Here is a 24,552-nt window from a genome sequence, read left to right on the forward strand (position 1 = left end):
AAAATTAAAAACAACAGTGGTTCTAATACTGATCCTTGGGGAACCCCACTTCTTACATCACACCAATCTGAGGAATAGCCATTTATCACAACCCTCTGCCTCCTGCCCTGAAGCCATCCTTCTATCCATCTAAGGATTTTCCCAGTGATTCCAACCTGTTCCAGCTTATAAAGCAACCGGTCATGTGGGACTGAGTCAAAAGCTTTGCTGAAATCTAAATAAACAGTGTTGAAATTATTCCCTAAATCCAGCTCGTGAGTGACCCTTTCGAAATAGCGAACCAGATTTGTTAAACATGATTTTCCCTTTACAAAACCATGCTGAGTATCCTTGAGAATTTCAATTCGATCCAAATGATCCTGAATTCCACCCTTGATCATTGCCTCCATGATTTTCCCTACTACTGAAGTCAGACTGACAGGTCGATAAATTCCCACTTCACTTTTAGAGCCACCCTTATGTATGGAGATACATTGGCACTTTTCCAATCTAAGGGAATCTCCCCAGAGTCTAGTGATGCTCGCATAACCAGCCTCAGTGGTTCAATGCACTCGCTTGCCGCCTCTCTCAAGATTATAGGGTATATTCCATCAACTCCAGGAGCCTTACTGGTCTGTAGGCTTGAAAGTTTTTTCATTAAATAATCTTGCGAAATTTCAATATCATTAATTACATATTTTTTAACTTCGCTCCCACAATTTCCCATTGCCACAAAAGGTTTTTCATTTGTAAATATCGATGCAAAATAACTGTTGAGTTCATCTGCAACGGCAGCTGGTGTATTTATTACTATCCCCTTTCCCTTACGTAAAGGTCCGATCTGGTTTGTCCTGCTCTTCTTGGCATTTATATATGTGAAGAATTCTTTATCCCCCCTCTTTGCTCTGTTTGCTAGTGATTTCTCATAAACTGCCTTTGCCTGTCGAACCTTTTCTCTGGCTCTATTACACATCATCTTGTAGCTGTTATAGGCTTCAGTACTTTTTATGGCTTTGTAACCTTTCCATGCCACCTTTTTCTGCTCAAGTAATGTGGCAACTTCACTATTCATCCAACTTGGAACCCTCCTCGTGGAGTATTTTTTTTAATGGTATATACGCATTCAAGGCATCTGTGATTAATGTTTTAAAAGCGTACCACAGTTCAATTGTATTCATTCTCTGCGCGATATCTACCCAGTTAATAGAGGCCATGTAGTACCTTAAGGCATCGTAATTTCCTTTTCTGAAATTAAAACCCATTCCTTTGCCTTTTACTTCTGCTACCTCTCTCGTCATCATCCACCGTAGAACTCCGTGATCACTTCCTGCCACTGGTTCCTCTACTGTCAGCCCTGTTATGTCATCTGATTCATGGGTGATGATGATGTCTAGGATATTCTTTTCTCTGGTACTTTCCCTGACATGTTGATACAAATAACAGTCATCTAGTTGATTTAAAAATTTTGTTCCCCATGTCGAGTTTCCTTCCCATTTACTCCAATCAATTAGAGGCAAATTGAAATCACCCATAATAAGACAATTTTCAATAGGGTTCAAATTTTGACTGTTGCCCGGCCAGTCCAACACTGTAATGCCAGAATTTCTGGGGTATGACTGCACTTTAAGGGAGAAAAACATTGATGTAAATAAGTTTCAAGCCTTGTGAGACAAGAAGACAAACCCATCATTAAATCTAAATAGCATAAAACTTACCAATTTGGTGATCCCAAATAACGGGTTTCAGGCACTCCTCCAAGATAGCAGTGTAGGTTTCTGCATTCACCGTTCCGTTGATAAACTTAATTCGCTCCACCCCTTTGCTTGTTATGCATCCCCAGACCATCTGACCGGCGGGGAACTCTACAGTCGGTGTTATGCAGTCAGGATGGCATGGCTCCGATTTTCGTCTTCTGACCTATCGCTTCCCATCCGAGCCATGCAGGTTGAATTTCGATTCGCCAGAAAAGATGACGGTGTCCCATTGCTCTTTTGTCCATGAAACATGCGTTTTAGCCCAAGTAAGTCGCTTCTTCCTCATTTGTTGGGTAAACAAAGGCCGATAGGCAGCATGTAGACCACATTCCGAAAGCCGTCTTTGGATAGTTCGTGCACTTGTTTCAACACCAGAGGCCATCTCAAAGTCCAGTTTTAGATCAAGACCACTAGCGTGGCGATTACCAAGGCATAGCCGTTTCAAATATCGATCTTGGGAAGCTGTAGTCACTCTCTTACGGCCTGATCCAGGTCTTCTCTTCACATCACCGGTTTCATGCTTTAATTTCAACACCCGGGATACTGTTGACTGATGGCAGCCTATTTTATTAGCGATAGCACGCGTAGAAAGCCCTTCCTGGGACAGAGCAACAGCTATACTTTTTTTTTCTTGGTTTTAACTGAACATGTGGAGCGATGCTTACACCTCCGCAAAACAGGATACTAATGAGCGTGCGTACCCTTCCTACACCGTATTTATAGAACCGGCTGATGCAATACATTGCAATAGCTGTCTGATGGAATAGAAGCGTTATCTGACGCAATACCTTTGCTTTGCGACAAACACAATGATTGTAATCAAACAATATCTTATACGTTTCACTACAAATGTTACTTTTTTTTTAAGGTGTTACAGTTTTTTTGTCCACCACTGTACCTGAAAATGAATATAACGCAGTGCAGGTTGCAGATGTTAAACAGCCGAATCAGGCAACACCTAAAACTTCGGTTCAAGCTGTTGATGAAGGTGTCTAAGAGTTTTTGTAGCGTGGAAGGTCTCTCCTGCAAGGGAAGATTTCGTAAGCCATATAAAATTCTAGGGCGGCGATTAGGACTGGACCCAACGCACTCCATACATATATGGCCTGATTAAGGTATTAAGGTTTGCAGATCTTAGCAGATCCGTCCATTTAGGAAATATTCTAGCTCTGAAGAAACCTGTGTTACTCTGTTAGTTCCACCAATTGCCTGGTGGAAAAATGAGAATGACGTGTGAAAACAGCATTTTCGGTTATTAGGATAATGTCAGGGTTCAAATCCCTTTGGAGAATGGGAGCACTCTTAAAGAGCTCTTCAGTGGGGTTATAGTTAGTCTGCAGTTTGTCAGCAGAAAAAGTAGAGCTCCTCAAGAGTTATTCTGTACTTTAAGCAACACAATATGAAAATAGGCCCTTGAACACGCAACTTATACAGACATAACATACAATATCGTCCAATTCACCGATGCGTCTAAATATTGAAATGCAGAGATAATGAGAAAACTAGAAATTTTAAGATTGGTACAACAGATAGAGCATAATAATAATGAAAATATCAAGAATATATTCCAGAATATGATATTAAATCTTTCACTATCAAACAGAGGATTTGTCAGGAAGATCAATAGTACTATCGTGGAGAACAAAAGAATGAAGTAGGAGAGGAAGATTATGGAGTTTGGAGGAAGGGAATCTTCAGGAGTGTTTTGGGTGGAAAGTCCCATCCCATCCAAATTGGGGTTTATCTGCATTTAGGTGCATTTCATTGTGAATATCTTGGCCTCAATCTCCAAGAGTTAAACGCGTTCCTAAACTGTTAGGATGCGTTGTAAACAGGCTGTGATTTATTGATATTTTGTGTTACCGTGTATCATCCATGGGTCTAATCTTTGTAGTCAGCTCTGTACCATCCGCACAGATCATAGAATTTGATCTTTCATTCAAGGAAAGAAGTAGTAGCAGAATCGTGAAGGGAAGACTGGACATCGCACTACCCTGGGGTATTCCTGTAATGACTTTCGAAAGAAAAATTGTTCTCTACCACAAGAGAAGAATTTCTTTTGTAGTTCAGGAGTAAAGAGAGAAGTGGAGTATATCCCCACTAATCTAGAAGCGGGTCTAAGAAATCCTAAGAGCTCAGCTGCGGAAAATGCAGCACTCATCTCTAGAAATTTTATGGCAAGTTCATTATTAGCCCCTACCAAAAGTAGAAACAATGGTTTTGGTTGTGCATGTGAGATTGATAAAGTTGCTTATTTTCACTGCATATTGGATTTGAGGTGTAGATGAGGCGGCAGGTGACTGGCAGAATGGATTTCTGAGATATCTCTTTTAGTAGCGTTCAGTAGCGAGGCGCTAAGGAACTGAGAAACTTCCTTGGGCCCTTGAACCTTCGGGACTGGACGAACCTTGCAGGCACTCTACGATTCTGGGAAGCCATCTTTCGTAACAAAACATTATAAATTGAGAGAATGTCGACCTTTTAGGAAGGGGCTCAGTGCTGTAATGAGAAATTGGACAATGCACTCAGGTTCAGCTGTTCCTGTAGGTGGGAGAAAGTTCACAGCTGTTTGCTTGTAATGGCAATAGAGCACTGGACCATGATCCAGGTTCTCAGCTGCAGGGAGACTACCAGTTTGTCTATTAAAGCGGGCGATGAAGTCGATCTCCATTCATTTATGCCAAGGTACAAACTATCTTTAGTTGAAGTACAAGAGAAAGGTTTGACTGACTTAAATTTCTCCCGGCCGAAACATGTTCTTAAGAAAGCTGTTCTGTCTTCGTGAGGTTTTGCTTGAAGGTAGGAGAGAGGATTGGGGACCATCGGAGTTTTAAACGATCCATGATTGCAATCTTGCGAGTAGTAACTTTTTTTGTGACAAGATTTAGCCATTGTATGAGAAAACTGCTGATGGCCAAATCAAGGTCACACGTATCGAGAACTTTCTGTGGCATTGACCAGAACAACACTTGCCGGTTTTCAGAATTTTAGATGCACTATGTTTGGACTGAAGTCAGAAGGCGAACAGCAACATTCGAAACATAATTAGAGTTATTGTTGGTAGTGGCATGGAATCAAAGAGGTTTAAGTTAATTATTTCCTCTTTGGATCATGGCGTGCAAGTAACATGCCAAAGGACTGTAGTAGCGTATGGGAATTTGGAAATTGCACCAGGTGAAGCTCATTGGTCATCCAACTAATTAGCTCGACAGTGATGGTAACATTTGACAAGTGTGGGATATAGAAAACAGATTTATTCTGCAAGGCAACTAATATTCAGAAACACTATCTTCTGTTTTTTATCTCTATTTTTGATCTTTCTCCAACCACAATACTAACAATTTAGGAAAAATAAGAATCGTTTGTTTATAAAGTAAAACATTTCAGGAGTCAAAAAGGTCTGTACCATACTGAAGGACATGTTTATCAAAACGTAAACACGTGACTGATATCGGTGAGGTGGGATTTGTGTAGTTTTGAATTTATGAAAGGATCGGAGCTTCTTTTCAATATTTATCGTACTCTTTCCAGGGACCACGATAACATACATTGAAAAATTGGTTCGATCCGAATTTACTTTTAAAATAAAGCCCAAATATCCAACCGTACTTCCATTTAGAGTTGTGTACAATATAAATATTATGGGAAAAAAAGCTAAAATTTCTATTAGTCTAATTTTAATTAAATTTGGGGCAGCCCGATAATTCAGGGGTTAAAAACGTTTTGCCCTCTTTGGGAGGCTATTGTACATCACGAATTGAATCAAAGTAAAATTAATCATGCACCCAGAACTCTACAAATCCGAAATCGCAACTGGATTTATTAGAAAATATTGGGATTCCATGTAGTTCAAACTTGGTATGAAACATGAGCAGTGTCTCGAACCTTTGGGAGCATTAGGTTGAGCTGAAATCATTAGTGCTGTGCATTCACGAAATAGATAAATAATTACGTCATTGTGTATTAAAATTTGGTCAATATTCGCTCTGGCTAATAATCGAGCGTGCGTTATCCCTTCTTAATATTTTCTGCCACAGTGTACTTAAAAGTAATCAAGTACTGCAGGCAGTCCAAACATTAATATCGATTTGGCACGTGAGAAACATCAATTCGACTTCTCACAAAGCAGTTGCTTCCGTTCTCCACCAATTTCGGGGATATTTTAAAGGTCTTATTTAATTTCTCTTTAATCTCGGCCTTCTCTAAATGCTGATTAAATTTACATAAAATTTGAAACTCAAATTGTTCTGAAATAATGCCTGGAACAAAGTGAATCTTAAATCACTTTTTACAGAGAAAAGAAACGCGAACTTTTTAAGCGCTTTCCGATATAATTTTTCTGCTTTTTTTTTTGTCTTTTGTCAGTGTGTAATTATACTTCACATCCCTAACAGCGCCTGCAGCAAAGTCAGAAAGCAAATGTTCAAAAGGAGGGCCTGCATTTTGGGAAATTGTGTTGATCTGCTTTATTGCTCAGCAATTGAGCAAGATTGTATTACAAATCATTGGCGATCACAGCTTTAAAGGGATAGGGCTTCCTAAAAGGAATTACCCCAAATCACGAGTGGAATTCCTTAGATCAATGCCACGTAGAATGTATTTGGGGAGGGGAGGTGGGAGCATGATCCACAATGTAGATGGAGTATCTGCTTATTAACTATCAAATATTATTACAACAAGCTATTGGTTCAAGAACATGAATAAAGTGCATCTTATTTTCGTTCTATGTATGTTTTCCCTTAACTCGAAACTTCCTTAACACCACTCACCCCCTTTCTAAGTTTGACTAACATTTCATGCAGTTGATTCAAATTAAATCAAATTAAAAGTCCTTTGGCATATAATTTAAATTTGGGTGAGGAGAGGAGGTTAAAGCTTGCTTGGAACATCGTAGAAATGGGTTGAGTGATTGATATTCTTCACAGGATACGAAAAATTGATGGATTGAGCAAAAGAAACACGCTGAAATATCAGAGTATGGAAGGCACGTTGGGAAAGACTTAAAGCAACATCAAATATAAAGAATGCACTAATTATAGTTCATTAAATAATCTCTTTAGAATATCTTTACCAGTTATAGAAGTGTGGTACTAACTGGCAAGTTGCAATGGGTGAAAACATCTCCCTTGGATTTTCAACCTTTAGGGGAAGGCATCTTTTCTAACGTGGAGTAAACTAACGAAATACGTGGTCCTGGAAAGGATATGGAATACGCACTGCATTTCTTTCTTTCACCACAATTTTTACGGTGGTTTCCAGAGATTCTAACTTATTTGAAGCTAGTGGCTTTAAAAAATAAACGCTGGCCATTGAAGGGTATACGCTGGTATCTCACGATAATTAACAATAGGAGGAGCTAGTGTATCAAAGACAGGGGATTTTTGAATTACTGATCTAAAAAAACACCTTTCTTCGAAAAAACCAAACAAACAAAAAAGGTTAGGCCAAGTATACGAGGAAGAAAGTTGAGGAATGCAATTTAATTACTTTTTAATGACTTTAATGAAGTTTTCGGAACAGACGTAAACATTGATCTGAGAGATACCGACAGTGCTGCTTTGCATTCGTGGAAAGAGAAGATCCCCTTCTTCAAGTGTATTCACGAGAATAGTGGAACGCAAAGAAGGTATTAGTATTAAATTACATTTTCTGATTTTCTTCATACAAAAAACACCTTTGTTTCGTATTGACCAGAAGATACTCAGTAGATGGGAGTCATTTCTCATGGCCCTGGTGGGTAGCACAGTTGGTAGAATTGCTGTCCTCTCCACATCGTGTGGAAAGACCTGAGTTGGAGTCCCGTTGATGAAGTGAAGAATTTTCATGGTCCTGTTTCACAACATGGCTGAGTTTGTCGATCTCAGGCGAGGGTAGCATGGTTTTTCTCCCGGAAACTCGGGCTTTTCGTCCATCAAGCAGAAAATCGACTTCAGAACACACGCATTCTACATACAATATACACGGAGCAATATGACCTTAGTCGCTGCTGCTTCTACAACAACAACAACAACCCAGATCAAGTAAATGACGCGTACATGCAGATCTCCAATTGGATTGTAGCATTAGTGGCATCTACCTACTCACTGAGATAAGGCTTAAAAGATACATAGAAGACTCAGAAACAGGAGGCCCAGCTACGTTATCCACAGGAAAGACAGAAGCAGCTCTTTCATGCTGGAAGAGTGGTTGTTATTGAGTCCAACGGGAGTACACATTAAGCCTGTCTTCAAGAACTGAGTCCGTAAACAATTAGAGGCCAATTTCACTGCAAAACAAATGTCAAAAATAATCAATATTGTTGTCTTTGCTTACCTCAGTCCATTCCTAGACCAATTACAGCATGCTTTCTTTTTTCACAAACCAAATACCTTTTTTTGTATAGGAGGCCGTGGATAATCGACAGTAAGTCAGCTCCACTTATACCGACATCATAAGAGATTTGATAAAGTACCACGCCAACTGACAGTCTGGAAACTACGGCTTTACGGAATTCAAGATCTTATTTTATCCTAACTCAGAAGCTACCTTCCGAGGGTGCGCATAAAGTAATAACCAGCCAAGTGCACTGAGTTCCCTTCAAACCTCAAATTTCAGGTCCTCTAAGGTATCCCACATTGTGTCCCTACTGGTGGAATAAATGTTCAACAACAGAAAATTCATTTACCAAATATATTTCAGTGCAATGCAATACACCAAAGCCTTCGTGGGAAGAACAGTGGGTAGAATCGCCGTCCTCCGCACACCGGGTGGACAAGACCTGAGTTTGAGTTCCCGTCGATGACGTGAGGAATTTTAGTGGGTCACTTTCATAACGTGGCTGAGTTAGTCGGTCGCAGGCGAGAGCAGCATGGTTTTTTCTCCCAAAAACTCGGATTTTCGTCCAGCAAACAGAAAATCGACCACAGACCACACGAAATTTACAGATATATATACACTGCACAATATGTTTAGTCGCTGATGCCTTAAAAACCCTACTATAACAATCCAACAAAAGAAACCGCAGCGTCATTAACCATGTTAGGTTACAGTATAGGTTGGTCTGTAAGGAGCGGATACCCAAATGTTTCTACGATGATAAAAATCAGCTCCAAATAGGATGGAGTCTACGGCACTTGTTACGTTGTGAATTTGAAGCAGTGATCAATGAAAAAATTCAAAAATTACGAAATGGTGGAAAGACCATATGCTGTTCTTCGACTTCTAGGCTCTGCTGCTACGTAATTTCATGTTGAAATAGTTACATGAGTTCGATACTAAAGAGGTTTGCAACTACCTATCAAAAAAGGAGACCCGAACGGTTGAGTGAAGGTGCTATTTTGTTACATGACGATAAGGATTCCAATATAACAGTCCTCCGAGACACTATAGTTGGTTCCCCACTTGGAATTCCTAATGGTCTCTTCAGTAATGGCTGTTAGCTGATCTCATGCAGAGAAAGAAATATAGTTTTATGCCAGTTTCTTCGGTCCACTTCGGTTCAAAAGCCGGTTGCAAAGCAAACAGACTTTTGAACCGAAGTACTTGGATAGACACACCACTCAGAAACTCACTATGATCAAAGTACTTTGAGAAATAACGCAACTTTAATCGATAAGCAATAAATTTCGTTTTCATTTCATTTAACACACTCTCGTACCTTTAAACGCATAAGTGTTATTGAGGACGTTCAAATTTTATTAGTAAGAGATTAACGTTTTCTTCAGAGCCATGGCATGAACGAGAAATGCGTGGTTTTTTCTCCCGAAAACAGACAAGCCCACCAAAGATTACCCATCTAAGAAAAACAGGGAAAATTACAGGAACTTTTCTCTCCCAGCCCACCCCTGTATCACTCCAAGTTATCACCTTCGCTTACTATAAGATCGGTGTCGGAAAATCGTTAAAAAGGATTGGCTAACTACTTACGCTTCGTGTTGACCTGTGACATTTATTCGTTTCGGGCAGCTGTAGTGGCTCACAGGCGTAAAGTAATTAAAACTTATAATCAGCGTACGGTGTTCTCGGCGGACACCCGGGTAATAACATATTTTACGAGAAAGCTTTACTTCTTAATCTTCCTCTTTCGCAGCAGGTGAATTTCAAATTTGTATTGAACCGGCGCGAAGGATGGTCTCGGCAGAAATCCGAGTGAAACAACGCTAAAGATGCCCTCAACTCCGATACACCATCTCTCACTACGGGTTTTCCACTACGATAAACACTCGCCACTGTCTTTAGCTTAAGATAATTTTATTATATCTGTAAACTGCGTGTGTTCTGTGGTCCACTTGCTGTTTACTGGATGAAAAACCCGAGTTTTCGAGAGAAAAAACCATGCCACCCACGTGAGACCAATTAACTCAGTCACGTTGTGAAAAGGACAAAAATTATATCAACTGTACTACTCGTGAAGACGTCTGACCGGTTTCATACTCTCATGTTCCAGCTGTCCCGGTAGGACTACCATATTAGGTGAGTGGTCATATTTCAATGCTCACTAATAATAGTGTTTTCGTTTTAATTGGAAAACTTGCTCCACAAGGAAGATAATAATGGAATGTTCCAAGAGGCTTCTTTTCAGAAAAGAAAGGGGTTTCAGAAAACTTATTTCGAACCTCGCTATGGTTTATAGAGTTCTGGTTTCGAATCCCATCTGGGGTCTGGAGAATTCTTAAAGAGCTCTTCAACTGAGCCAGTCGTTAACTGATTTTAAGAAGTTTTCAATGTCAGTTATTCTGTTTTTTTTAGCACACACCTGAACACTCAAAATACTCAATAAACATTTCTCAGATGTTATCCAAAAACTGACGCGATATTATCTCAGCCAGTGGCCATGCATAGAAAATTTCGTTTTAAAATTACAAACAGACTAAAAGAATATAAATTAATAAATAAAATTCATGATTCGTTTAAGTGGAGTACCTGAAACCAACAGACAAGTTGCCCGGATAATGACCCTCGTGGGTAGCACAGTTGGTAAGATTCTGTCCTTCCCCCCTGGGTGGAAAAGAGCTGAGTTCGAGTCCCGTCAATGACGTGAGAAATTTTTATGGGCCTTTTTCACAACGTGGCTGAGTTAGTCGGTCTCAGGAGAGGTAGCGCGGTTTTTTTCTCCCGGAAACTCAGGTTTTATGACCAGTAAACAAAAAATAAAGAACAGAACACGCAATTAACAGACAGTAAACGCAGAGCAATATGGCTTTAGTCGCTGATGCCCCTAAAACCTTATTACTACAACACCCCGGATAATGACCGATCTTGAAGACTACTTAAAATCGATAAGCAATGAATTGAATCGCGCTAAATCAGTGAAAATGACCTTTATCAATAAATAAAATAAATAAATAACAATAGCAAAATGTAGACTTCAAACTTGATGAATGTTCCACCTCTGTCTCTGTGGGGTATAGAGCGAGGGCTTAGTGGAATTAATAACCCAGTATGGATTACTCATTACACGCAGAGGTGCCAAACATCAGTTCTGTAATCTGCTTCAGTAATGTGATCCTCCCCCTAAATAAATATTCATGTTATAACATGAATATTTATTTAATCATCCATGCTTGGAATCAAGAATACAATGTTCGATTACATTCTCCCCAGGCGAAAACCGTTCGGGGTTGAACTTGTTTTATAAATAAATACATTGACTTAATAATAATGTATTATCATTAAAATTTTTAATAATTAAATAAAATTTATTATTATTAATGCTATAATAAATATGTGAATATTCATATCGATCATTGATCTCTTGAAAATTAATGTTTTAATAAATGATGTGAGTTGTGTATCTTTTAACAAAAACTATGTTTATATTTTGTGGCTTCACTTCCGGTACAAACTTCAACCTGAATATCGTTAAAGTTTTCATTCACAAAGCCGTGATTGTTCATTTAATTATTTAAGCTTAACACCAGCATATATCTCCAAATTTGAGATACATACTCGAGTCAAGGATCAATTCCTTGTTTCAGTAACGCGGGAAATGTCTCTCTATTATCAACAATGAGAGGACCGTGTACTCTAGAACTGGTTCAGTGTTCTGGAAGATCATTGATGTAAACAGAAGAGAGGTGGGCCCAGTGCAGAGTCCTGGGGCATATTCCTATTGAGACCGTCCATATTCCGAAAGTTTCACCACTGACCAGACCTGTACACCCCTGTACTCTGGCTAAGTAACTCCAGTTGTAGTACTAAGTCCAGTTGCAGAGTGAACCAACAACTCCATACCTCTGCAAATCCAACAAGAGTGCCTTGTGATTAACTGAATCAACGACCAGTAAGGAATCTGTGTAGATGATATTAACTTAGTCCGTTGCATCAAGATTGCCAGTGACAAAGTCCACAGTACAAAGGTTACTTGCAATGGGCATGCTTGGACAGAAGCCATGCTGCCTATCACCGAGGAATATCTCGAAGTCCTATGAGAGAGACTTATTAACCATACCTTCAAGGAATCATTGAAACCCACCAACACTGAAACACACGGTGCTTATCAAAGAGGAATCTCTCCAACTCCTACAAGAGGCACTTATGGACTATACCTTCAAGGAATCATTAAAAACAAACCACTGAAGACCGAGATATTCCCAGAGAGAGAGAGAGATGATCCTAAAAATAACTAACAATGTCACTTCACTCTTGAAGAAAGATGATCCAAGGAGTGCTACAAACTACAGGCCGGTTGCTATCTTTGGATGTCTAGCAGTAATTCTTGGTTCATCCTTTTTCAGGAGTGGATTGACATTGGTCGTTTTTAAGGATCAGCACTGACTACGGCCGCTGAAAAGGCCGCAGTCAGTGCTAAACCCTATTCACTTGAACCTTCTGTACTGAAAACTGAATCAACGTTGGAAATTAGGTGCTTGAGTCTGGTCTAGTCAGTCCACCTGAAGTCTAAGAGTGCTTCATATTTCCTCGATGCACTCTGCTGGGGGCAATGGGAAATGGGACTGGGCTCAATGGGAAATTTTACAGTCGTGGAGAGCGTGGTCAGTCTTTAAAGTTCAAGCGATATGGTGAGAAAATGGCAATGGGTCAAGTTGAACTCTTGAACGAAGTGTCTAAAGAAACGGGCAATTGAAGTAATATCTTTCTCTAAGACATTATATTAATACACTTGAGTTAATTACTCTTCCATCTATTATTATTGTCTACACATAATTATAACCGCGATGACTGAAAGGAAAAAATATATCCCAGCCTGCTACGAAGGTTAGACGATACTCAATTAAACAATTCTGTACTCGACCATTTTGATCTGTACTCAACCAAATGTATCCCATCTAAGTTGTGTTTGGTTGCAAGCGATGTAGCGCCCATAATCGAAGTATGGACGGTGTTTCGCAGATCTTCTCATGCGTGTTGACCGTTTTTGGAACCTTTCAATAAGCCCAATGTCTTTAAGATGAGATTTCCATACGTGGATGGACACAGTATTTGAAATACGGGCTTACAATTGCCTTATAACAACAGGATTATGACCTCTCTATCTCTATATTGTTCTATAAATGATCAATAAGACACCATGGGCTCTCCTGGCCGCCTGTTTAGCGCTGAGAAAACTTCCCATATCTTAACTCCCAGATCCTTTTTATCTCTACTGTTTTCAATTCGACCTCACCAAGTGTATACGTTATTTTGGGGTTATTATTTTCCAAGCGTAAGGCATTTAATGCAGCAATCCATTTTGCTGCATTAAAACATGCCTGCCACTTTTCTTACCGTTTTAAAGCCTATTCAAGTCATCCTGAAGGGGCGCTGCTTGGTGCTGATCATTAACGGCTCTATCTACCAATCTTTACGTCATCTGCAAATTTTGACATCACGCCTTCCATCCCCTCGTCGATACCATTTATGAAAATGAGAAGCAACAGTGGTCCAAGAACCGATTCTTGAAGAACTCAACTCCTGACGTAACGCCAATCCGAAGAATACCCATTAATCACAACCCTCCACCTCCACCCAAAAATCCATCTTAGAATCTTTCCAATAATCCTAACGTGTTACAGCTTATACAGTAACCTGCCATGAGGGACTGAGTTGAAGGCCTTTCTAAAATCCGAATGAAATATGTTGAAATTGTTTCCTACATCTAGCTCATGAGTAACTGTCAAAACAAAGTTAACTTAATATGATTTTCCCACCGACCGGGCTAGCCGGGTGGGTAAAGTGCCTGTCTGGCAACCCAAAGGTCGCGGGTTCGAATCCCACCTCGGGCTTGGATCAGAGTACAAAATGCAAAAACTTTGTTGAATCCACAGAAACCAATGCGCTAACAAAAAAAAAGAAAAAGATTTTCCCTTAACAAATCCATGTTCTGTGTCCTTCAGAATGCCATATCTATCTAAATGTCAGTGGATTGCACTTTTAATCATTGCCTCTAAGATTTTCCTTACCACTGAAGTCAACCCAACCGATCTGGAGTTACCTACTTCACTCTTATCGTATACCAAAACTAATACGTAAAACAATAATGGTAAAGCAACGTTCCGGATAAATATTCCACCATCCTTCTTCAGACTACAGTAATCATGTAGTACAATATATTAACATAAAAAAAAAACTAACAGAACTGTAAAAGTACGAAGATACGTTTCTTTGAAAAAGAGAATATAAGCAGTCCTTAATAAACTATTCAAGAAACTGAACTTTATGATCAAACCTCATATTTATTGCAAAAAAATCTATATCTTACTAAAATTATTTAAACAAAGAAATCTTAATATTTCTGGGCTCCAAGCTATCAATTTCGTATAAAATTCACAAGATGTATAAGTAACTCTTAATACATATTCTCCATCTATTTTTATCCCTCTTGCCAAATACCCCGAAAAGTAACTCTCCTTGAGTAACTCTCCAGGAGGTTAGCGTGCTGCTTTATCCAAGAAAAAGCGTGTTAGAGCTTTTTATTTATTTACTTGTTTATTTTTGATGGACAGCGCACTCAATCAATTCTGCGCGTGCTGCTCTCTGAGGATAAGGGAATATTCTGGATGCTGTACCGTAATCCCACTGTCAGATTTGAAGTTTACCGATGGTCCTTGGTAGAATTTAAAATTAGGAAATCTAATTTATTTATCACCCTCCAATTGCGTAGCGAAATTTTATTTTAAAGTTTAAAACAAACAGAGAAACGACTTCGCTGTCAGTCTGCGGTCTAATAAGACAGTAAAGTACCTTAGGGAATTGAAATCGGGAATTAAGAAAGAGACGAATCCAAGAAGATACCCGTTGTAATGAAGAAAAGAAACAGATTAAGTTAAAGGAAAGTCAGAGCCATGAAAGAATTATGGCGTTATTATAGAAAGAACGAGAAGAATTACGCGCATCTTTTAAATCACTTGGGTTATTTCGAATAAGTTATGAGACCAGTGCAGTCAAGGGCCTTTTTAAATTGGTCTCCTATTGATTACTGAGGATATTGTGTTCTTCTGTTGCTTAAACGTACTCCTGTTCCTTTAGTAAAGGTATTTATTTTTTGGAACAAAGGAGATAAGCTGGTTCATAAAACTAATGTAAAGGTTTTCAGTTGTAGGTTTAAATATGGTGTATATTCGCATGACCATGATCTAAATTTAAAATAATAAATGATGGCAGCCTTATAAATTCAAAGAACGAGTATTTATTTAACTGGTGAAGGATGGACAGAATCCAATAAAAAAACAGCCCTTAATTAACTCTTCTATGTGGACATTGAAAACTAAATGATAACATGGATACCGATGGTGTTTGATACAATCAGAACAACGATTTCGATCTTAATGAGCATGCGCTCTTGTTGTGTAATTTCCAGCGTCTGAAAACAAAATACGTCAACTGTGTTCCAACATTAATCTCCCAGGCTCCTCTTGGAGTTCAGCTATCGAGATTTGGAGTACTCTAATCAATTATAAGAGACACCTAAAATATAATTGATCCTTTCCTAATCCATCATTTTAAGCGTTATTTGAGAGGATTAATGTTAAACGTTTGTCCGAACATAATGGATTAGAACACCTGATGTGACCAAACGAATTATTCGCACACCATACTCCGGACAACATAAACAGATTTCATCATCTGATCGGTAGTTATTTTATAACTTGTATCCATAGGGAAAAGTTATACTTTCTTGTTCCTTTCTATTTAATGTTCGCTTCGCAACGAGTTGAAGTAGTATTGCACTACTTTCAAACTGCCATTTATTTTAAAAAAATTATATCCAAAAGTAATTTTATCCATAAGATAGAGACCTTATACTATATAATTTAATCTACACACACAATCTTTATGTATGCTAAAACGGGCCCCATCAGAGAACAGAACAATACGCTATTTATCAGAGCTCCAAGTCACATGTCAATGGCACCAGTTTCGACGAGTTCTGCAGTGGCTTGGGGTTAACGGGTTACAAAGCACTGGCTTTGCCTATACTCCTCTTGAATTGAGTCTTCTTAACACAGTCCAGTTGGAAATATTATCACCTGTGGCAGCAGCAACCTCAAGAGACAGTTGATAACAGGACATCTTAGGGTTCCATCTTGCTGTTAGAACCATATGTTGGGTGTTTTGGTTGTCGTATCCTTCGAGCGACCTTAGCCAGCTCTTCTTGTAATGGTTCCTGTCTCCTAAAACTGCTTCCATAGTGCCGAAACGACGATGCTTGACACATTAAACCCAACGTGCCACCCCCGTCTGCGACTTTCCAGTTTCCAGTCGTTCAACGGTGTGCCATCTCAAAGAATCATCTAAATGACGAAGACTTACCATCCTGAGAACTGGAGATGTGTCTATCTCACTAGGGAAGCCAAAACACGGGAATGAAGTGATCTGGTCGCAACCCGTGTTTTTATAGGCATGAATAATTTGCATAATGCGTGGCTCTGTAAGATGGTAGCTCGATTTCTTTTGGGTACTCCAAATTTGCATGCCTGGATGCCTCTTATATCAAATATTCGCTTGCGATGACATTGATCACAATTCATGAAAAACATTTTGTTCTATTAATTTTGTCAAGCAATGTAGTAGCAGAATAAAACTCAAACGCCATGGACTTTATTAACATTTATTTAAGAGGTTAGAGGACTCATACAAACGACCTGTATGAACTTATGGCATAAAATATTCCACAAAAGTTCAAATGCTGGACTCTTTGCAGTCAGTAGGCCACTACTGACATGCTAACCTCTGGATTTTACACGTATTAGTCGTTCATCTATTGAATATTAATAGTTTTATTTCTGCATCTTTCCCTCCTCCCTAACATCTTTTTCTTTCCATTTTTTTTGAAAATATTTCCTATCCTTCGCTCATTTTTCTTTCTACAGCATTCTCTGTATGCTCGCGACACTTAATCCTCATATGCGTGCTCGAACAAGCTCCTCATAGATTACACCAACGTCTTCAAATATTCATCTGGTGGGTTAAGGCTTGTCATGAAGCTTATTGATCTGAAAGGCCAATTTACTTCGTCTTGAATTTTAAATCCTTAGCGTGCAGAATGCTCTATCCCTGACAACACCCGAGAGCGAGATAACATGCACATAACCGGTCAGTTTTTTTTTGTTGTTGTTCCCCCCTTCCCCCTATAATAGTGGCATTGGAAGCCGAGACAGGCTACGGAAGCTTAATTTTTCTTAGGTGCCGAAATATCGATTGGAAAGAAAGAAAGTAGAGTTTTATAAGAGCCTGGAGTAAGGAGGAAAAAAATCAATGGAAAAATAATCGATGAATCAATCCTGTTTGGAAAGGAATATAACAGACTGTGTGCAAAGGCAGAAAGAGAAAAAGAAGAAAAAATCCGCAGTAAATTGACACCGCTTCTTGTTTGTGGTTTGGAAGGAAATCTCTTGTAGGGAGGATGGTGTCTAATTTGCTACCCGAAGGTTTGATGGCAAGGGAGGATACACGGCAATCTAGACTGTAGTAGCAGGGGACGTCTCTTGAGGGCCATGGACGTTAACATGAACTAATAGTGAATGGTACCTCTGGGATTACTCATAATGGTCCGGGTAATGAGATCGGAACTCAGTGAAGGAAAAAAAAAGAAAGAGTATATCACGGACTGTGAACAGAAACAGTGGTACTTTGGAATTATCCAGGATGCGATCTCTGCTTTGTTCTGGCACAAGGGGACAGTTAAAGTGTCGCGAACACCGAGAAATGTAAGATTACACAGATAGTCATTCACATTTGGAAATACAAGATTTACTAAGCATTTCGCTGCTTCCTCCCCCCAACCTCGTCCCATTAACAACACCCTGGGATTGTCACCAACTCAACTTATTACAATTGGCCAATGAATGAGTTAATAACAGAGTTATGTAACTGCTGAGAGAAGCAATCAAACTTCGGTAATTTTCGCTGCACGATTTGTGTTGGGCGTGTTAAAACTCTGCCATGTAATTAACCTACATTGAAAAGTTTCTAAAATGCATGCTGGCAGCGCAAGAAATGTATTTTCTACACGAAGAAGTTTACTAAATGTGAGTAGAAGAAAATGAGATGTCTTTGTTTCATCTTTGTCATTATCGACACCGAGAGAAAGAATTTTAAAGAGGAAAGGATTATTAAAGTAGAAGAAAGTAATTATATAGTTCGATCATCGAGGAAGTTCGATTCCTTTTTCTTATCTCGGGAGTGATCAAAATGAAGTGCCTTCATTAGACTGCGAAGGTTATGATTTCGTGCACTATTAACCTGTTAATTTCTTATTTCACTCGAGACGCTTGAAGATTTTTTAGAAAAAAAAACACACGTACTATCAGTACCAAAATAACATAATTTAATAGAGTTTGTTTTCTTTTACTTTAATTACCATATATTACAGCAGCAAGCTTCCTTGGGATTCATTCTACAAGGCGTGCACGAGCACTCCTTGTCCTCTTTGGTGTTTTCCCTTCGAGTTTTCGAAGGGCAAGCACCAACTTTAAGAGTAGATTCAAATCGGGACTGTGGCAAACAAGTAAGATGCGTCAATACATTCAGAGGACTTTTCAAGCCACCCCTATGCGATCCCAGTCCTATGAGAAGTAACTTTTCGTCCTGGAACATGTAGTTCACGTCTAGATATTATACCACATCGGCAAGCAATTAAAGAACCAACTCTAGAACCCTTCCTGGCGTCCCAAACTGATTTCTAGTCGATGACTGTAATAAATAAATAAATAATCCATCATCTTGTATAATATCTGGCCTCAACCAAACTAGAGATTAATGAAAAAAAAAAAAAAAAGACAGCTAAAATGTATTTTATCTGGAATAAGTAAGGCAATGACATCAATATTAAAGGATCATCCATTCAAAACGTTAAACGCACAAAGATATGGGGTTAGTATTTGATGAGGGGGCTGACATTCCAGGCTCACCTCTTGAACACCAAAACAAAAATGTTCCCTACAATGTGGGCAATCAGCCAGGAATTAAAAGGGATACATGACGCCCAAATGGTCAAGAAATGCGTCTACGATGTCTCTATCCCATACCTCATATGTAGCAACTACATGGTCCTCTGCCACTGCAACACATTTCAACAAATTCGTTGGTCTTGAATACTGGCTTCTGAAATGGCTGAACTGGCGGACTGGCAACCAGTACACTATTTTCAAGTATATAATATCGGTGTTTAGATACACCATAGACACTCTTAAAAAACTACAAAGTAGTTGTTGTGGGCATCATTTGCTCTTTCTCATATTGTGCTCTGCCTTCACGACGAGTTGCCATGATATTGCACTACCTCGAATAAGTAACGCTTCACTAATAGAGAAGACTATTATTACTTATTCTCAGTGAATACCACCACCCAGACATGTTTCAAGGCTATTTGTATATGTGTGGGATAATAGCTCTACTATCCACTTGTCCCTATCAGACTTAGAAAGCAAAAAAAGTAGAGGGAAAGTAATAGTAGGAGTGGAAGAGGAAAAAGAAACATGTAGAAGAATGAAAGGGACTAACTCCTTCAACTCACACCACTCAAAAACTCATAAACTCCTCGAATAGGTAACGCTTCCCCAGTAGAGAAGACTATTGTTACCCATTCTCGGAAACTCCGTGAACACCAGGCTCCCCAGACATGTTTCAAGGCTATTGGCCTATCATCGGTGGGTGGGCAGATACCCTAGCATTGAAGACTTGACAACCCAGTTGTGAAGTTAATCACACAATATGAGAGATGCCAAAAGGTGTATAAGATAATATTTACACCTTTTGGCATCTCTCATATTGTGCGATTGACTTCACAACTGGGTCGTCATGTCTGCAATACCAGGGTACCTGCCCACCCACTGATGATAGGCCAATAGCCTTGAAACATGTCTGGGGAGCCTGGTGTTCACGGAGTTTCCGAGAATGGGTAACAACAGTCTTCTCTACTGGGGAAGCGTTACCTATTCGAGGAGTTTGAGTTTTTGAGTGGTGTGAGTTGAAGGAGTTAGTCCCTTTCATTCTTCTACATGTTTCTTTTTCCTCTTCCACTCCTACTATTACTTTCCCTCTACTTTTTTTGCTTTTTAAGTCTGATAGGGACAAGTGGATAGTAGAGCTATTATCCCACACATATACAAATAGCCTTGAAACATGTCTGGGTGCTGGTACTCACTGAGAATAAGTAACAATAGTCTTCTCTATTAGTGAAGCGTTACTTATTTGAGGTAGTGCAGTATCATGGCAACTCGTCGTGAAGGCAGAGCACAATATGAGAAAGAGCAAATGATGCCCACAACAACTACTTTGTAGTTTTTTAAGAGTGTCTATGGTGTATCTAAACACCGATATTATATAGATATTAAACTCTTAAAGTATTATGCCAAGTGCATTTAATTATTTTAACTATTTTCAAGGCACAGCTCTACGTCAATCTTAAAGTCACCCCATGAAAACAACAGATTTTGGCACCTAACCAACTTGTACTTGCCAGATTCATCACAGGACGCTTCGATGCCCCTGATACCACAGACCTAATTAAAACTGTCAAGATTGCTGGAAGGATCCCGGAAGATCGTAATCTTGAAGGAGTGTACCTGATTAGCCACAATAGATAGGTAGTTTTTACCATTCAACGTGCGGTCCCGGAGTATTATGAGGACTTCAAGGGATTCCTAGAAAAACATTCCCCTTACCAAAACACTGCTGCCACCTGCGTGTTTCTATTGGAACAGGACATCGGTGTGATCCTCTAAGCAGTTTGGCGCAGTATCCTCCATCTACTGTCCATATGACATTGCAGGAAACGGTTAGTCAATCCCTGGTTAAAGTCGATGTTCATAATTTGTCATTTAGAGCCACCAGAGAACCAGCCCATCTACCCATGTGTAATGTATCCTTAAATTTCGCGTCTTCTCTGGTCGATTTGTCTGTTTTGCTGGACGAAAAACCCTAGTTTCTGGGGGGAACCTTGCTATCTGTTCCTGAGACCAATTAACTCATTCACGGAGTGCAAATAAGCCCATTAAAGTTCCTCTCGTCATCAACGATACCGCTCTGCTATCCGCGCAGATCAGTTATATACACTGAGTGTTCACTAAGTTATGGGCCACCGTTTGCATGGATAACAGCAGTTATTCGCCTAGGTATTGACTGCACTAGATGCCTGAAGAGATGTGCAACCAATGCTGCCTGCAAGCCTTTCCAGAGTCGAAATAGATAACGATTGTGTGTGCTTCATATTCAAAAACATCCCACAGGTGTTCAATTGGATTGAGATCAGGCCAATTTGGAGACGAATACAGATTGGCAATATCTTCACTGTGTTCTCAAAACACTCGTGCACAGTGAGGGCCCAATGACATGGCGCATTATCCTCTTGGAAGATCCTGTTTCTAATTCAGCGATCACTGATTGCATATTACAATTAAGTACATTATGAACTATAAAGTATAAGTAGGTAACAAATTCAACAAATAACGATTAAAATATTTACAATAAACGGCAGCTTAACAAAAGTTCCACAGTCTTTTAGAAAAATAATCTTCCACTCAACATTTTCCTTCTGGGCAGTTAACTTCATACTTCTTTCATCTGTAGTTTATCCAGTTATCAAATATCGACGAAGATTACATTATGAGTTGCACTGTATGATACAGGATTTGGATAAAAGAATAAATAACTTAAGATGGGGTATACTAACTTGCTGAACTATTAAGGTTGGCAACTTTTGCAATGGTGGTAGGTCATCTAGTGAAGACATCACAAGTAGAGGTTTGGAAAGCCTGGAAAACCGGAGCAGTCTGAACCAGCCAATATTCTTGATCAAGAATGAAATCACCAACTGTGGTTTGTAAAGTAAGTCTTAAGTAAGTCATTGTCATATCGACAATCAAACAGAGTATGGTTCCAACTTTCAGGAAGACCACACAAACGCAAATCAGTACTGGAAAGTCCAAGTTTGTGAAAATTTCTAATTCTTAGTCGAGAAGAAAGGTCACTTCCAGTAACAATTGTCTTGTGACAAGTCCCAATAAGGCGGTGTCCCATCGGGTTTGTCATATGTTGACCATATCATTCAAACACCTTTGTTTTTCCTTTCTTAACGTCTGCCTGCCAGCCAATATTTAAACCTAAGAAATCTGCAGGAATTCGCTTTTCAATACAGTAGCTCTTAGTCCCTGTACGCAAGAAAAAGATCCGATGGAATAACTCTAGCTAAAACCCGCAGAGCATGGACTGAGACAGTTGACCAACTAGAACAATAACCAGAAGTATGGTCCTTTAAAGCGATGCTAATTTAGCTTAAAATTTTATGGAACCATGCCCCATGATGTTACCATAGGAAGAAATACAGTATTATAATGAAATTGTAAGGTTCTTCTGGACAGTACCCAAAAATCCATGATCAGCCATTCCACCGTTTTCCAGCTGTCAGCTCTCAGACGGACGACATCCTACTTTCACCACGACCATCGATGAGGCGTGGACGCCCGCCATTGTCCCAGCCAGTGCTGGACAGTCCACTATCCGTCTACCCTTCGAACACCTTAACTACAGTACTCCATGAACATCCCACAAGATTCGCAGTTTCCATAATACAGCCACCCTTCAACTGGTTCCGGATAATCATTCCTTTTTTTTTTTAGAAATCCGTCAGATCACGTCCCTTGCCCACGTCGATCAAGTACTACATATGAACCGCATTACACGAATCTGAAGTATCTATCAAGAGTACAAAATCATGAACTTTTTTTTTAGGCGAATCAAAACTGCCAACAGTTTCTATTCCCAAGAGAACCAATCAAATCAAAGTTTGAATATACTAATCTATAAGGTAAAAATATTTACTTTAGACGCTTATTTTCTTCCAAACACATCTTTTAATGCGATATTAGAAGTACGCGTGTATGAAAATGTGCGTGAGAAGGAAAGATTGAAAATCAAAACAACTGATTCAGGCAACACCACGGGCCACCACCGACCCCTAAGGTATGATTAAGGAGTAAAGATATAGCCCACAGTGAAAATTGACTGTCGATAATCCTTTATGAGGACAGAGAACACAGAGAGAGAGAGAGAGAGAGAGAGAGAGAGAGAGAGAGAGAGAGAGAGAGAGAGAGAACGCGAAGAGCAATAGTGCGAAAAATCATAAATTCGATTTTCGAGGTTTACCGCAAATCTTCGACGGCCAGAAGCAACGCGTCACCCGCACGAGGTAAAACTTCATTATTGAAGCAGTCCTTTTATGGGTTCAAATTTAAGCACGCTCGGGGATGTGGTAATGAATATTAATGCCCCTGCAGGAAATAAAATCGTTTTCCCCGACCACAATCTTTAAGCGATAGAAGTGAAGAGAGGTGAGAGGCTGAGAGATATTGCGAGATGCTCGCAGTGACCTCTACTTCCCACCCGCCTTCCGGTGCTTCAGAAATTCGCTTAATGAATTCTGTCTAATAGTTCAACCGGATTTCTAAGCGGGTACTTAACCATTTAAAGTGCTCACATTATTAAAGAACGGCTGAGGAGATTTTTAATGGAGGATACTTCGTAAATTTCGGGATAAGTTTTTTTGTCCCAATCGGATTCCTACGTATCTGCTCACGCGCTTTGCATCACGTAAAAAAGTAGAACACACGATGGTGCTGCTGAAGGAGTGCTTCCTTTTGTGAAAAGGGTAGGTGTATCTAATAAAGTGTCCACTCAGTGTATTTAAACATCAACTTATAGTTGATCTAGATTTGGTTTTGTCTTTGATAAGTCTCTTTTGTGGATTAAAGATTGCGTTGTTAAAACAAAGGTGAGCAAAATATCCCCACACCTTCTTGGGGAAACATCCATACAGATTTCTGGTAGGATTATCGATGACAACAACTTGGAGAGTCAGCTGGTTAGAGACAATAAGAGGACTTGGCTACACTTGGAGCAAAATGCACTGCAAATTCTGAGGGCAGCTTGAAGGGTCAGAGCATCAAAGGCCAAAACTATGTCGAGGAATATTATATCCACTTCAACAGACTCTTTAAATGAACCATGGATAAATTGGTGTCGTTGGGAAAGAAGGTTGGCGACTGCGATCTCTTTGGCATGGCAAATGGATTTGGGGGAGTGCTGCATGAAAGAATCTGAGTTTGGACTAGCAAGAGGAGTATTTCGTTATATTCAGGAGACGTGAAGTCTTTTTTTTTGGGAGGAATTTAGACCTTGTTGAAGAATGGGATTCATGAACAGGTGAATCTTTGTAGATATTTCAAATAGGGGAAAAGTAATTTTCATTAAGGGTTGTGAGCAAGGACAGAGGTGCATCTCCACTTTAGGCATTCATACTATTAAGGATAAGGCTGGAATGTTATATCTACAGGGAACTTGACTCTGAAAGAGGACTCATTGTCTTAAGGAGTGGATTCAGCATAAACCTCGTGATGTAATC

The 24,552-nt window shown here is 39.5% G+C and overlaps 1 protein-coding gene across 2 annotated transcripts in view; it reads right to left on the reverse strand.

Annotated features, from left to right (window-relative positions):
- Positions 1-24,552, reverse strand: part of LOC150086786 (metabotropic glutamate receptor-like) — a 232,702-nt gene that overhangs the window by 72,122 nt on the left and 136,028 nt on the right. The window contains exon 1 of one of the 2 annotated variants that reach the window (XM_090371578.1): positions 6,805-6,822. The exons of the other annotated variant lie outside the window; for it this stretch is intronic. The gene's annotated coding sequence lies outside the window, so the exon portion shown is untranslated. Of the gene's footprint in view, positions 1-6,804; positions 6,823-24,552 lie in introns of those variants that run through there. 2 annotated transcript variants of the gene reach the window in all.

This window comes from Mastigoproctus giganteus, chromosome 4 (genome assembly GCF_048544385.1).
Source record: "Mastigoproctus giganteus isolate SK-2022 chromosome 4, ASM4854438v1, whole genome shotgun sequence".
NCBI classification, from domain to species: Eukaryota; Metazoa; Arthropoda; class Arachnida; order Uropygi; family Thelyphonidae; genus Mastigoproctus; species Mastigoproctus giganteus.